This window comes from Fulmarus glacialis, unplaced genomic scaffold, assembly GCF_000690835.1.
Source record: "Fulmarus glacialis isolate BGI_N327 unplaced genomic scaffold, ASM69083v1 scaffold12387, whole genome shotgun sequence".
Lineage (NCBI taxonomy): Eukaryota > Metazoa > Chordata > Aves > Procellariiformes > Procellariidae > Fulmarus > Fulmarus glacialis.
This window is the reverse complement of record NW_009225144.1, coordinates 39,805-43,916: the sequence shown is the minus strand read 5'-3', so window position 1 is coordinate 43,916 and position 4,112 is coordinate 39,805.

Genomic DNA, 4,112 nt, shown 5'->3' with positions numbered 1-4,112 from the left:
GTGAGAATCCTTTTCCCCCTGTAAGACAGTCGAACTCTGTTGCCAGCAGGCCCGGTGCCGTGTAAACCTCCCCATGATCAAAGAAGCCAAAATTTCGCCAATAGCACCAGCCCCTGAGCCACGTGTTGATCTGGTGAGTTTTCCTGTTCCCTTCAGTATTCTTCCCTGCCACCGAAGGGCTTGAGGAAAACACTACTTGTGCTCCCGATCCTTCCACCAATCGCCCCAGTCTTCAGGTCTCTATTTCTCAACATAATTTTCTATATAACAAGGTGCAAGTTTAGGTGAAGGTTTGTTTCCTACTCTTTTCTCACGGTTGCTGCCTTTGGTTATAGTCACTTATGATACTATAGACAACTAAACGAACAGGAGGTCTAGAAGAATTTCTATGTTGTTAATTAGGAGTGATCGGAGACCTGAGAATACGACCAGATTCTTCAACTATCTGTACCATAATGCCTTCCAAGCTTCAGTTCAGTGTGGCTCCAGTTGCTAACTTTAACAGTATGCACTCTGTTGAAAATACACTGCAGAAAATACGCCCTGGCTGTCTTGGGATTCGAGTATAGCAAGTATCCTACTGTTTTTGAATGAGACACGTTAAAGGAATTTCAATAAGGTGGGGTGAGGAAGAATGTGTTAGGAGATGAAAAATACTCCACAGAAGGTTGTGAAAAAAACAAAGCATTAAAATCAGAAGACCTGTAATTGAAGACCAGCTGAAATTCAAGGAAGAAGGGGAGAACAAGAGATGGAGATAAACATAGAACGGTAGAGGTTATACACACACAAAACCACAGTAGAGATTCTGATACTGGTTTTATCCTGTGCTTTTAGCATGGACCAAAAGTAAGTTCAGCAGAGTCTTTATTAACTTGGTTGATTTGCCTACGAAAGGCCACACACATCTCCTTCCATCAGTCTCCTCTACAGACAGTAAAGTCACCTCTGATCCCAGGATATCTAATAAAACATTTCTGAAGCCAAATATACAATCCACCCTGCAAAAAAATGTATAAACATTGATGATTGTTGAAAAAAGTAAGGATCAAAATTATCCAGCATAAACTCCAGAAAGGGCTTGTAACACATTGCTACTAATAGGGAAAGCTCAGTTTAGCAGCTCATCTAAACAAATAAAGAGAACCCTCATATTTAGCAAAGCAAATATCAAAGAAACAGAAAACCAAATTCTTTTAGAATAGATCTATTTAAGAGTTAAAAAAAAAAAATTAAGTGTCTTTCCCAGTTCAAGGTCTATTTAAGATACAAATAAATAATATGCATTGCTTGAGTGCAGGAAAAAAAAATCAACATTTCAGGTTCAAATTTGAAAGGTGAATGAGTTGCTTAAATCTATATTTATGGCAAGGTCTTAAATGAATGCTCTACAAAATGCCACCGTACAACTTAAATTCTAAATTGAACATTAAATTAAATAACAAAAGGCCTCCAAAATCCTTACTATGCTCTCCCCAAGACTGACACTGAAAGAATCAATGAAATTTGTAAAAAATGAGAACATGCATTATTCTAAACTAGGAGGCACTACCCTTTCTTGAGAGCACTGCAAAGACACATTTTGCCAGGGGAATACTGAAAAAAACATAAAAATCAGAGACTGAGCATTTAGTAGGATTCCAAGTCAGGCATGAGGGCAATGCAAACATATTTCCCCTTTTCTCCCCCTTTAAAAGGAGCATGTTACTGTCTTCTGGCGAGCGATGAGTAAGCTTTAGTCTTAAAAGCACTGTAACGTGAGGGGCATGCATAGGACACTGCAAGTTTTGGATATGTCATTCGAAATACCTCACTAATGCATGCAGCAGAAAGAACAGACAGGAAACATATCAAGCGTAAGAGGTAAGAGATAAAAGATGCAGCACCCACTGCCAAGTCTAAGATTGAGGAAGGAATTTTGTCTTCCCTATATATGAGTGCAAACAGAAATACAAATAAATAATAAACAACTATTATCATAATTATTTCCAGCATTTTATGATGGCCCATTATAATGTCATGTTTGTTAGATCTCTCATTCTTAGGAAATACAGGGAAATGGTTGTTTGACACAGACCCTGCTTCATTTTGTCATATAAAATCCATGAACTTCCCTTTGAACATGTGCTTCACCACTTGTCAAAGAACAAATGCAAAGTTTTACTATTCCTGAAACAGACAAGCACGAAGAGCTCATCAGTATAAATTAACACTGTGGATCCCAAATCAAACATTCAACAATTAGTGAACACTAGCCTTTAATGTTCCATATGCAAACTTAACTCTGGTCTTCTGGAAACATTTTTGGGGCATGATGACGCTTAAATTTACTTCTTCCATAGCACTTTTCAGAATGAATTATTTTTAAACACCCTCATGGGATGGCCTAGCATGAGCAGGTTTTGGGATCTTTACTTCCACAGCAGTGACTTCCGAAACTAGAGTTAATTACTGCTACAATACTCTGCAGAAGCCAGTCACCGAAAGGAAAACAGAAAATTATTTTACAGAAAAAAAAGTCAGCTCTTTGGAGCTGGCAGAGGATGACAGAGTCTAAGGAACTGTGATTTCAGTTTGAGGTTCCAGAAGGTAATTGCTATCATTACCTTGGGATCTGCCACCTACATTACCCTCACGCTGCTTCTGACTGCATTCTGCTTCTGGCTCCTGTCTGTTCCCCATCACTGATCCTCTCCAAAGCTCCTTGCCCCTCTGTGAGTGAGGTCTCTTCCCTCTTTTTTCTTTCTGTTGATTTGTTGTTGGTTTTTTTTTTTTTTTCCTGTGTGTGTGTGTGTGTGCGCTGCTTGGGAGCCATGAGGAAATTTCCTTGCTGTCAGTTCTAATGCTTGGCATCACAGCATTCACTGACAGCTAGAAGAAACACTTGTAAAGGACATTTTGCTCCATTCCTGCATTTCAGGGATGATGGGTGCTCTCCCTTTGAGGGGAAGGCAGACCATTCTCTGTGCAGGTGAAATCTTCGGAGAATTTTGCTGCCAACATCTAACAAATGTTGTGGAATATATTGGAAATAGATATATTTTTAGATGCTTGAAAATTGGCTAACTTTAGGTGCATCTTACTGAAGGACCAAAAGCAGTGTGACCCTTGTGCTAAATTTAAGTTTCTATTTCAAAGCATACAGACGATCCAAATCTTCATGAAACAGTCGTCAACTATTGTTTTTAGCCCGAGTAAAGCAACATATTCATTCTCTAACATCATTCCTCAAAATGAGTGATTTTTCTGAAACCTCCCACAAAATTTCAGCCTGAGGCATGCATTCAAGGTAAAAAAAAAAAAATTGATTTGAAAAGTTAAATTTCAGCAAGGTGATAAATAACAGGGTCTTACTAATTTTTTTTACAATCTCTCATATATGCTTTTTTACCTCTCTCTCTGTATTTACATATATATACAAATACGCAAAAATGATAATGCTGTGTTGCTTAAAGTGCTTTCAAGAGCTGAAAGAAGACATGCAATTTTGAATAGTCATGTAAAAACTGATGTGAACATATTATTTTAAACTGAACTAGGCTTTTAATGCTCTAGCAAACACTCAATTGGCTTTCATGATTTTTCTACCCTATTCAACGGTCACATTTCAACAGATTCAAAACATTAGGCTACAATACTGTAAAACATATGAAGTTGTTGATCAGGAATTTCAATGAAAACTGCAACTCCTTGAAAAACACTGGCTGTTGAGACACACGTGCAAAAAGACTCATTAAACCAAAGGACAGTACAAGCTGTGGAAGGTGGTGTAACCTTAGTTGTTCAATCAGGAGTGATGGAGCTAGGATTTAAGTAATGTTTTTTACTTTGAAGAAATAGCTTATAAATGGAGAAGTTATGGCTAGAATAACTGAAATCAGAATGTCAGGGAGTCAAGTCCGCAGAAAATAAAGACATTAGCTTGAAGGAGAAGGAGGTTCAGAAAAATGTTACTTTTAAAAAAAATTTTACAGTCCATTCTCACAAGAATTTTCTTTTGGAAAAGAATATCAAATGTGTCCTTTCCCTGTGATTGGTGAAGAATTTTTTCATTCTTTTATGATATTGTTTTAAAGCTACCCATCTCAACAGCCTTAGCAAACATTTCTTAC